The sequence below is a fragment of the Poromitra crassiceps genome (assembly GCF_964638095.1).
Source record: "Poromitra crassiceps genome assembly, chromosome: 18".
NCBI classification, from domain to species: domain Eukaryota; kingdom Metazoa; phylum Chordata; class Actinopteri; order Beryciformes; family Melamphaidae; genus Poromitra; species Poromitra crassiceps.
The window spans coordinates 9,617,842-9,629,998 of NC_139636.1; the positions used below are offsets into that span (position 1 = coordinate 9,617,842).

General features: G+C 51.0%; 1 protein-coding gene across 1 annotated transcript in view; it reads left to right on the forward strand.

The window, feature by feature from the left end:
* The window catches only part of LOC310792915 (cadherin-13-like), a gene marked incomplete at both ends in the record, with an annotated part of 254,334 nt that overhangs the window by 208,651 nt on the left and 33,526 nt on the right, over nt 1–12,157 (forward strand). The gene's annotated exons all lie outside the window — the stretch shown is intronic.

Sequence of the window (12,157 nt, forward strand, 5' to 3'; positions counted from 1 at the left end):
TGTGAGATTCTATTAGTAGCCGTTGTGCCAGGGAATGCAGCAGCTCTGGAAAGATGCTAGCACTCAGAAGAGGAGTAAGCCCTCGTTCCCAGCGTACGCCAAAGCCACGCTGAAGCTACGCTGACGCCACGCAGTTTAATTTCGGCGTCCTCGTTAACAGGCGTGACCGTTCACACCAGCCGCACGCCATGCCACGCTGAAGCTGCGCTGAAGCCGCGCTGAAGCGATAGTTCAGGATTCTGTTTCTATTTTCCGAGCGTGCAGCGCGCTGAACCCGAGCTGCCACTCATGAAGTCAATGTAAGTTGTGTGGGCGGGGGCAAGGCGCGCCGAGCGAGGCGCTGAGGAAAAGAGAGTGCTTCTTGTGTGAGCGGTTTAGCGTGACACTCAGCTTCAGCGTGGCTTTAGGAGGAGGAGGAGCCGTGGGAATGCGTCAGCTCTAGAAAGAGGAGCACTCAGAAGAGGAGTAAGGATGTGGGGAGGAGGAAGAGGAGGGGGCGGGAGGGGAGACGAAGAACATGGAGACAACAGGAAGAGATATATACAGAAGAGATATATACAGAGAGAGAGGGAAGTGGGAGGGAGAGGATTATAAGTAGAGGAAGTGTAAGAATAGTATTGGAGCCAGAGAGAGAGAGAGAGAGAGAGGAGGAGGCAGGGGAAGCCGATTTAGCTCAATGTTATTTTAAACTTTTTGAATACAGTTTGCTGCACTGTTATGCATCTCACTCTTATACAGGAGTCCTTTCTATCGTGTGTAGTGTATTTTACTGTATAAGGCTTTTGAGGTGTGTTGCTGGATGATTCTGGTCAAAATCTCATTTCAAATTTGAGATCAGCAGCGCGTCAGTGCCTCACTATGCACGAGGGGCAGTCAGTGCCTCACTATGCACGAGGGACAGTCAGTGCCTCACTATGCACGAGGGACAGTCGCGGTGAATTGGTCCACGCTTGGATTACTGTGGCTGTAGCTGCAGTCTATCTGGTGGAGCTGATATTTAACTGAGTGGTCAGTGCAGTCGTCCGTGGTCTGGGACACCTGGGTTCAAGACCTGTTGTAGGAACCCTCCTTTGTGAAATAATTTCTTTTAACTTTTAATATCCTAAAATTTGAAGTGTAATAAAAAACACAAAAACAGGTTTGTTACGCCTATTTGCACTTTTATCCAAATCCAAATCCAAACTCTCTCCGCCAGGCACCGCTACGCCTAACCACGGCCAAACTGAAACCCAAGTGTGACGCTTATCACACACATTCACTCTCTCACACACACACACACACACACACACACACACACACACACACACACACACACAGCACCAAATACACATACAAACACTAATAGTGGGCTCTGTGGACATCCCAATATGTACATACAGTATATCTAAGGGTGTTTTCACACCTGCTTTTAGTCAAGTTAAATCAGACTCTGGGTGCTTTTCCCTCTTGGTGCGGTTGGTTTGTGCAGGTGTGAACACAGTAATCACACTCGGGTGTGTAACAAAACAAACCGCACCAAGACCCTTTACAGCAGGTGATCTCAGCCCGGTCGGCATTCTGCTGCTTATTTCCCAGACTAGATAATTACAACAGTTATGAACGAACGCCTACGGAGCCCCCAAAATCCTTCTACAAATAGGTGTGAACACACGCTGAGTGCAGGGGAATCAAATATATGTGGGTCCATACTGCTGCTGGCCCACAAATCCATAAGAAATTATCTTTATTAAGCACCTGTACTATAAACCCTGCACCCACACCTTTAATGACCTGTCGTTGCTGTGTGTGTGTGTGTGTGTGTGTGTGTGTGTGTGTGTGTGTGTGTGTGTGTGTGTGTGTGTGTGTGTGTGTGCGCGCGTGTGTGTGTGCTTGCGTGTGTGTGCGTGTGCGTGTGTGTGTGTGTGTGCATGTGCCCGCGCACCTGTGTTTGAGACATGAGCAGAATACTGATATCTCCTCGACCTCAGCCTCGCCTCTGAGCGCTCTGTAATTGACCAGCCAAATCAGCTCCTTCCCCACAGCGAGCTGTGCAGTGATTGTATAAAGACTACTAACAGGCTATCCATTGACCCCTAACATCTTTATCTTATGTGGAAAAATCAGGTGAATACCGCCCCATCCTGCCCGCCAGGGGCGGTTTTAGCATCAGAGCTTTGGGTGGGCTCAGCCCCCCCAAAGGTCATGGACCACTGAACCCCTAGGGGGGTCCGGGGGCATGCCCCCCCGGAAGAAAATTTTGTACAGTTTCAAGTAAAAATGGATCAAACTTGCGCACTTTGAGATCAAAATGAAGAGACTAGATCTATGAAGAACTACACACATCAATATCTTCTTTACCGTTCTATGGTTTTACAGCGATGAAAAAATAATTGTTTCCCTATATATACTATATATATTCTGCATACAGGTTACTATATGGTAGAATTATGCTTGCATAAATAATACCAAAATCACTTCAGGGGAGTTTCAAGTAAAGTAACATTTTGCTTTGTAGGCAAAACAAAAGTAAAATTAAATCAAAAGGGAACTTCCTAACTTATTGGCTCGAATAATATTCCGACAAGATAATAATATACTGTAAGCACTAAAGCAGGAGTTTGCAGTCAACTAGTTGAAATTAATATGTGTCAGTATTTGTGGGGGTCAAAATCTATGTAGGGTGTACCACCACAAATAGATCAATGTATGGGAAACACTGACTATTAAATTGTGTGACTAGAAAGACACCAATAAATCTGAGAAAATGTACTTTAATTTTGAACAACAGCACTACAATGGTGGCATTACAAAATAATGGTATTATGAAATTATTGTGGGAAAAAACAAGAATGCCACTTTTTTTCATGAACTTTAAGCAGAAAATAAAAAAATAGTTTTAAAGCAAAAATAAATAATAAATAAAGATAATTTTAATATTGGCTCAACCAGCCCATCTTACTGACCACCAGGGGTCCTGGTCCTTAATCCCTTTTTATTACTACCATGCCACTGGTACTGTACACAAACAAGGCTGTTTAAATATCTGCCTTGCACTCCCTTAGAGGGAAATAACAAGCCTGTAAGAACTTTTATTGAGATACTGAACTAACATCACAGCAAGACATAAGTGATGCCATGCACGCATGTTAAGCTATCGTCATCATCACATCAGACAGGCTGTGTAAAGCAGCCACTTGCGATTCTGAAGGGCTTAATTTCATTCAGATAACAAGGGACCCGTTTGAAAATATGTTTGTCACTTATGCCCATATGTTTCTCAAAAAACATTGCATCCATTTACACCCGCTTTACTGCGAGCTAGCATGATATGGCTGGCTGGTGCCATGGTAGCCTACCTACCTTCCTCCAGTCCACCTGTTTGTCTGGCAGGCACAGCGACAAGTTCTTTTGTTTAGCCTACGAAACAACGTTACGCGCTACTTTGCATATCAATATGCGCTAATTAAGTAACTACTAACGACTCTGACTGCTCAATGCTCACCTCACAGTTTCATTGATCATGAGTGGGGAGAACGATTGTGTGGACTGTGGAGGACCACTTCGCTGCTGTACTGTGTGTGTGACCTGTGTGAAGTGATGTGGGATTAGGCAGATAGATGGAGGAGGGAGGGCCTGCGCAGCCGCGGTTCTAGAAACTTTTCGGGTGGGCTGAACCCCCCTAAATTTTTGTCTCAGCCCACCCTAAGAACATAGAGCGGGGGGGAAACACGCACACAGCGCATTGAGTGTAGTCAGAAACTGCTACTAATGACAACCATGGATTTGGAGAGAGAAAAAAAAAATTTTTTTTTTTTTTTGCCTCAATTTTTTTGGGTGGGCTGAGACTATTTTTGGGTGGGCTAAAGCCCACCCAAAAAAGGCCTAGAACCGCCCCTGCTGCCCGCCCCTACCCCGCCCTGCCCCGCCCCGCCCCTACCTGACCCCCCTACCCCGCCCCGCCCCGCGCCCGAGAGGGGAAGGGGGCGGCTGGTATTCAGGGAGGAGGTAAAAGGGAGAAGCGTAGATAAGTGATATAAGTGCACGTGCATGAAGGACAACCCGGGGGGGGGGGTTCTAAAATAGGAGAAAATTGATTGGGAGGAACAGAAAGGAGGAGAGGGGAAAGACAGCGAGAGAGGGGTCTTTAACAGCGTTGCATTACAGAATGTATCCAGGTTTAATTCATCTTATTTCATTACATGGGATATTAAAAATGTATCTCCTGTATCGACCGTGAAATCAGATTCTCACCTCTTTGAGAACATGGCTTCCTCAAAATGCAAATCCACCGGCTGGAAGCTGGAAGCTCATACGAGCAGAGAGGTGAGAGGCTGAGAGGCTGTGTGGCAGTGGGACACATCTCCTTTCTCAATGCAACACCTCCTCCCAGGGGTGGACTGGGATTATAATTCAGGCCGGGCATTAGATACCAAGCAGGCCACGCCGATACGGGCCGACGCGCGTGCCGGCGTCCGAAGGGCGTCGGCGAAAGATTTGGGCCGTTTGAAGCCCAATTTGGGCCGAGTCCAATTTTACAATGAGATGCACCCACTTCAACCCTGAATAAACTAATAAAAAACACTAGTAAACCAGTAGGCGGCGCCTGGCCTGCTGTTCAGTGAGTGGCCTGACTGGGGGCACAAAAAAAATAAAATTGCAGGCCAGGCCACCGGGTATTTGCCCGATGTGCCCGATTATGCAGTCCGCGCCTGCCTCCTCCTCTGCCAGGGTCAAGAATCACAGGCCGCTCTGCCTGTGGTCACTTTAAGCCTACTTGACCCTTGAGTGCTATCTTGAACTGGGGAGTATACTCTGGGTAAATCATTTGCATGGTTAACTGCAGCTCCTGGTTAACAGCATCAGGGCAGGTCAGCTAGGGCGCCCCCTCCAGGCTAGCACCACAGATGGTGAAAGATGAAGTGAATATACTGCAGGGAGCCAAGCCAAGACTGAGTCTGAGAGGCAGAGACCACAGACAGACAGACAGACAGACAGACAGACAGACAGACAGACCACAGACAGACAGACAGACAGACCACAGACAGACAGACAGACAGACACGAGGGGAACAAGAGGGAGGGGCTGAGTAGGGTATTATATTAATCATGATATGAGACTAGATATCATCTTAGATTTTGGATATCATAATATGGCAGAAATGTTGTCTCCTGGTTTTAAAGGCTACATTACAGTAAAGTCATGTATTTTTCTGAACTTACCAGATTGTGTAAATATTTAGTGTAAGCACCAATTAAGCTGCGTTCACACCGACCTATTAAAGTTTTTCGCTGGCGTCGAGTTTACATACAAAGTCAATGCAAACGAGCGATCGAGCGTATTGTAGCGTTCCTGATATTTCATGAGGCAGAGGCTTCTTGCTGGTACAGGTTCTTTATTCACAGTTATTCATATTCACAACTCTCCGCTGTTGTCATGCTCATAGATAGCAGCTTCCCCCTAGGCAGTGCGCGGAGACTGACTGCACATGCTCAGTCTCCGTCCGGAAGTGGTCCCACAGCATAGTGCTCCCCAACATAACACTCCCCCACACAGTTCCTATCTGTAGTGGAGACACTACCATTGCTCACCACTATGTGTGTACTGCTGATTCGCTACATACTCCCCGCCCAACAATAAGGTCAACGCCCACGTTGACACCACATCACACCTCCCCTGTACCAACACTCCCAGCATCTTTTTTTCTTTTTAACAGTTCTTTGTTTTTTAACCACATCTTATATTTCCATCTCAGGCTTTTCCCACATCTCCTCCCCACAATATCTCATGCCATACACATCATCCACTTTTCATTATAACACTTCCAACCACCATCTCCTCCTTATTTTTTTTTATTTTTTTTTATTTTTTTTTATTTTTTTTAGTACAACTCGAAGTTGCTCAAATGTCCTGGAGCCCTTGGCTCTCTCCGTGGCCGTGTTAGTCTCTGTGAACCTGCCGGTGGGCCTGACCCCACCTGCAGTGTCTCTGGTGCTTCAAGTCTCTGAGTGGGGCCCGCCCGGTCATGGCCGGACGCCCCTCTCTGTGGAAACCGATTCCTTCTTTCACTCTGTCTAAGTGAAACCGCTGGGCGGCCGAGATCTGGGGGAAGGGTGCACCCCCCCCGGTATGGGGCCAACCTGTCCCTGTGGAGTACCTTCTTGCCACCAAGTGGCATCTGCACCCGGTACACCACCTCCCCCATTCTCTCCATCACCCTGCATGGGCCTGTCCAGTGACAGTCCAGTTTAGGGCTACGCCCTTTTTTTCTCCGGGGTGTGTACACCCATACCAACTCCCCCCCCTGGAAATGGTTTCCCTTTGCCCTCACATCATAGTTCCTTTTTTGTCTCATGCCCGCTTTCTCTAGCTGGGTCCGAGCGAAGTTGTGAGCGGACTCTAATCGATCTTGTAGCCTCCTGGCATACTCTCTCCCCGGGGGAGCGTCCGGTGCATCCGGTGGCTTGCCGAACGCCATTTCTGCTGGTGTCGGCAGTTCTCGACCTAACATGAGCAGGGCGGGTGTGCAGGAGGTGGACTCGTGTGTTGCGGATCTGTAGGCCATGAGGATGAGAGGCAGGTGCGTGTCCCAGTCCCTCTGGTGCTCCTCCGTGAGGATGGCCAACTGCTTTTTCAGTGTCCTATTGAATCTTTCTACTAGGCCATCGCTCTGGGGGTGCAATGCTGTGGTCCGTGTCTTTCTAATGTTCAGTTTCTCGCACATGTTGGCGAACACTCGTGACTCGAAGTTTCTTCCTTGGTCACTGTGTAGGGTCTCTGGTGCTCCGAACCTACTGAACATGCCTGTGACTAGTGCGTCGACCACCGTCCCCGCCTCCTGGTCGGGCAGCGCGTATGCCTCTGGCCATTTTGTAAAGTAGTCCATAGCTACTAGGACGTATCGATTTCCACTCTCTGAGCGTGGAAACGGCCCCATCACGTCTACCCCTACCCTCTCCATGGGGGCTCCTGCTGCTAGCTGTTGGAGCGGGGCGCGAGACTGGTCTAATGGCCCTTTGTACGCCGCGCAGAGGTCGCAGCGCCGACAGAAGTCCTGTACGTCTCTCCTCATCCTCCCCCAATAAAAGCCTTGTCTGATGCGACGGAGGGTTTTGCTCACCCCAAAGTGGCCCGCCCCTACTGTCCCATGGCAACTCCTGCACACCTCATCTCTCAGTGTCGTTGGCACTACTTTTCGCCACTTGTTTTCTCCCGTTGCTGGCTCTTTCCAGCACTTCATCAGCACTCCACTGTTCAATCTCAGGGTGTCAAACCCTGCCCACAGCCCTTTGGTTGTGTCGGTGGCCCCCGCCACCTCCTCCCATTGCGGCTTCTGGCCCGCTTCTACCCACTGCAGCACTGGTGACAGCTCCCTGTCGTTTTCCTGGTGGCCCTTCCAATCTGCTGCTTCTGCCATCCGCAGTGTCTTGCACACTGGCCCATCTCCCGTGTGGTTAGGGCAGATTCTAGCGTCTTCTTGGAGCTCCCTCTCTCTCCCCTCTCTCTTCTCACAGTACACACACCCCCTTTCCGCGCAGGGTCGTCGTGACAGGGCATCCGCATTTACGTGGTGTCTCCCTGCTCTGTGCTCTATGATGAAGTTATAGTCCGCCATTCTCTCTAACCAGCGGCACACCTGTCCCTCCGGCTCCCGGAAGGACCACAACCACTGCAGCGCTGAGTGGTCGGTCCGTATGGTGAACTGAGGCTGTCCCAGGAGGTAGTATCTAAAGTGTCTCAGTGCTTCTACGACTGCTAGGAGCTCCCGGCGTGTGACGCAGTAGTTTCTTTCTGTCTTATCAAACGTCTTACTGAAATACCCCACCACCTGCTCCCCCTCCGGCCCTGCCTGGGACAGCACGGCCCCCATACCTCCATTGCTGGCATCAGTGTCTAATAGGAACGGCAGTGCGGGGTCTGGTGCTCTAAGCACGGGGGTCTTGGTCAGCGCTTTCTTGAGGGTTTCGAACGCTAGGTGGCATTTTGCTGTCCAGTCGAAGTCTGTGTTCTTTTCTTTAAGCCGGAACAGTGGCTCTGCGATGTCAGAAAATCCTTTTACAAACTTCCTGTAGTAGGATGCTAACCCTACGAAGCTCTCGAGTTCACTTTTGTCTCTGGGGGTGGGCCATTCTGAGACTGCCCGTGTTTTTTCCTCTAGAGTGCGGATGCCCCCCTCGCCGATGCCATGTCCCAAGAACTCTACCCTCTTCTTCAGGAAGTGGCACTTATCTGGGTGTAGCTTTAGACCCGCCGCTGCTATTTTCTGTAGGACTTTTCGTAATGCTCCCACCGCTGCCTGAAACGAGCCCCCGTGTGTCAAGATGTCATCTAAGTATACGACGCATTCTGTTTGGGGAATGTCCCCCAGCAGTTTCTCCATTAACCGCTCGAACGTTGCGGGTGCGTTACACAGCCCGAAACTGAGTACTCGAAACTGCCACAGTCCTCTCTCGGTACGGAAGGCGGTCTTTGGCTTGGCATCGTCGCAGAGGGGCACCTGCCAGTACCCACTGCGGAGGTCTAGGGAGGAGAACCAGGCTGACTCCCCCACTATGTCTAGTAGCTCCTCGATGACGGGCATCGGGTACGCGTCTTTTTTTGTCACTTTGTTCAGCCCTCTATAGTCTACGCAAAATCGCATCTTTGCGCTATTTTTCTTTTTTTACCAACACTACTCCCGATGCCCATGGGCTCTCTGACGGCTCGATGATCCCTGCCCTCAGCATGTTTTCTACAGCTTCGTTCGCTATATCTCTTCTTGCTGCTGGAATTCGACGGGGATATGATCTGATGGGCTGCGCCCCTTCAGTGTCTATTTGGTGTTCTACCAGGTGAGTGCAGCCTAGTTCATCGTCCGTCATCGCGAAAATGTCTTTGTACTCTTCTAGTACTCTCCACAGTTCGTCGCTCTGTTGTGGTTCTAACCCCTCGCTCTGACGTTGGTGTAGTGTCCTGAGCATTTCTAACCTCTCTGTCTCTCCCTCTGCCTGTTGCATTGGCTGAGGGCAAGTGTTTGGAGGTGGGCTAGGGGCGTGGTTTTGGGGGGGGGTTGGGTCTGCTAGGTGGGGTTCATGCTCTACGGTGACGCGGTACACGGTGATGTTGTTAACGTTAGGCCGTTCCCTTGGAACGGTGGGCGGTTGGCTCATTTGGACTACCGTTCCTTCTGCAAATGTCAATGTGCTTCTTCCTAGGTCTACTGTGCATTTGTTCATCGTTAAGTAGTCTTCCCCCAGGATGCAAGGCCCCGCCATTTCTACCACCCACACCGGAAAGTCCACTGTCTGTCCCCCCACTGTTATCATTACGTGTCCCCTCCCCCTCATTGGCATTAACTCACCGGACACTGTTCTTAGCAGCTGTGCTGCTGGCTGCTCCAGGCGCATCCCCTCGGGCATCATGTTGACGTTCACCAGCGTCGCCGTACACCCCGTGTCCACCAGGGCGGCGCAGTATCTCCCTTGTAGGTAGGCTGGAACATGGCATCGGTTCATCGCGCGCGGCCCGCTCTGCATGTTGACAGCTCCGGCGATGTCGTCTACTTCGGGGCACGGCGGAGCCCCACCTCTCTGTTGCTGTCGGTGGGCTCCCTCCTGCGACGCTGTGGCTACGGGGACTGTGGCATCGTAGACCCGTCTCGCCCCATCTGGACGGGCCCCGTACCGTTTCCCTGGTTCCACGTTCTCCGGCGGCAGTCTGCTTCCCGATGACCGGGACGCCCACATCCCCAGCAGATCATGCTCCCTCTAGCCCAGCTGTTGTTCCGCTGGGTGGGCTGTCGAGCGGGGTTGGGCTGCAGGGTCGCTCTGCGGAGCAGTTGTTCTTTGAGTTGTTGTACTGACTCGGACAGTTCTTTCACCATGTTGCCTTGTTCTGCCAAAGCCGTCTTCCACGCTGGCTCTTCTTGTATCGGGCTTTCCGCTGCCATTCTCACTACGGGGACAGCTCTCCCCTCTTCGCTGTTCATGGTCCAGCCCTCTACTGTCTCTCTTTCAAACGCCAGCTCTAGCGCTATTTCTAATGTCTTTGGCCGTTGCAGCATTACTTGCTCTCGTAGCCCTCGCGGCGCGATAGCCTGGACGAAGTAGTTTCGGGCTAGCTCGTCCAGTGCTTCTGGCGGCAGCCGGCTGTATACACGCCGGCTGAGGATCTCAATGTCTGTGGCTAGCGCCCGCAGCGACTCCCCTGGTCGTCTACGCCTGTTACACAGTTCTGCGACCATAATGCCTTCTTCTTTGCATCGTCCGAAACGCCTCCTCAGGGCCGCCATTACCACGTCTAAGTCTTTGGTGTCTGCCATTGCTGCTACACATGTTATAGCTTCACCCTCGAGTGACATTACCAGATGACTGGCTCTCTCTCCCCTCGACCATTCATTTCCGCTGCTACGTTGAACATTGTGCAATATGGCTCCCATTCGCCTTTACCGTTGAATTTTGGCGGGGTGATTTCCTTTCTTCCTCGCCGCCCGCCGTCCTTCGTCTCCTCGACCCGTGTCTCGTCTTTGTCTCCGGTTCTCCGGCTAGCTTCACCGGGCCGTGGCACAGCCTCCATTGCTACAGCGGTGTTGTCAACCCGCTCGATCTTCCCTCTCACCGGCCTCGGCTCTTCCGCTCTCTCCGCCGCCTCGTTAGCCCGTCTGCTAGCCTCTTTGGGCCGCGGGGTAGCTTCCGTGGCTACGGGGATATCGCCGTTTAGTTCGGATTTTATCATCACAAACCCCAGGCTTGCTGCTGCTATCCCCGCCTGGATCTCTGTGGTAGCGGCCGCGTCTACCCCGTCTTCTTTCTCCTCGGGTGCTTGGTAGTCCGCCCCGGCTCTTTCTCTTCCCGCCTCCCGCTTGAGTCTTTGCTTCTCTCTCTTCAGGAACTTGTTAACCATTTTTGCCGATTCTGGAGGTAATTCACCGTTTTAAACTTCTGACGCCAATGTAGCGTTCCTGATATTTCATGAGGCAGAGGCTTCTTGCTGGTACAGGTTCTTTATTCACAGTTATTCATATTCACAACTCTCCGCTGTTGTCATGCTCATAGATAGCAGCTTCCCCCTAGGCAGTGCGCGGAGACTGACTGCACATGCTCAGTCTCCGTCCGGAAGTGGTCCCACAGCATAGTGCTCCCCAACATAACACTCCCCCACACAGTTCCTATCTGTAGTGGAGACACTACCATTGCTCACCACTATGTGTGTACTGCTGATTCGCTACAGTATATTCGCCTGGGAGAAAAATCGCTGGGCGTCCGAGCGACAGAGACAGAGCGATAGGGAGAAAATTCGCTCGTCGCCCCAGATGAAATATCCCAACTCGAGCGAAAATACGCTGGCATCAGTCGCTCGCTGTTCAACGCTGATTGGCTGCCGTGTGAGAGCGAGTCAAGGATCACACTGGCTTGGAACAAACCGCTGGTTTATTGTGTGGCAACAAACCGCATTGACAGGCTGACAGCTGACATGAAGTGAAGTCTGTACTACCGGTATGGAGCTCGCATTAGGAGCACGCTGATAGGCTTTAGCTTGTAAACAATGACGGTGGCTCATAGTGGACAAATATCATGACATTGCGTAACGTTATAGCCCCCACATGTCCGTCAATTCGTGTGCCTGTTGATGAGCGATTTAAACAGAGCGACAGAGCGATTCCAAAGGGTTGAATCAAGCGACAGAGCGAAAAATAAATATCTTGGTGTGAACACAGCTTTAGTCATCCCTATCCCATAACTATATATTTTCAACAACAATTGATTTTGTCCATAACCCGATTGGATTGGATTATGGATTGGAGAGGAGAGAAGAGGAGTGAAGAAGAGAGATGATCTCTGGAGGCAATGATGAGGTCAGAGGTCATCCCAACTGGACACTCATACAGACGTATGAGTCTCTAGTAGAGAGGTTACAGTCTGTTGCCAATAGCAACCAACTGCACAGAGGCAGACAGAGCCATGTGTCACTCCACCATGTGTGAAGTTATAGATTTGCATGACTTGTGTGCGCGTGCACCTGACTTCTCCACACACACACCCCCCCCCCCCCCCCCCCCCCACACACACACACACACACACGCACACAGACTTGTGTGGGCGTGCACCTGACTTCTCCACATCTGTCAGTGTGTCTGCTGCCTCCCCACACACACACACACACACTTTCTCCCTCGCTTCAGGTGTTTCTATTTCAGAGTCAG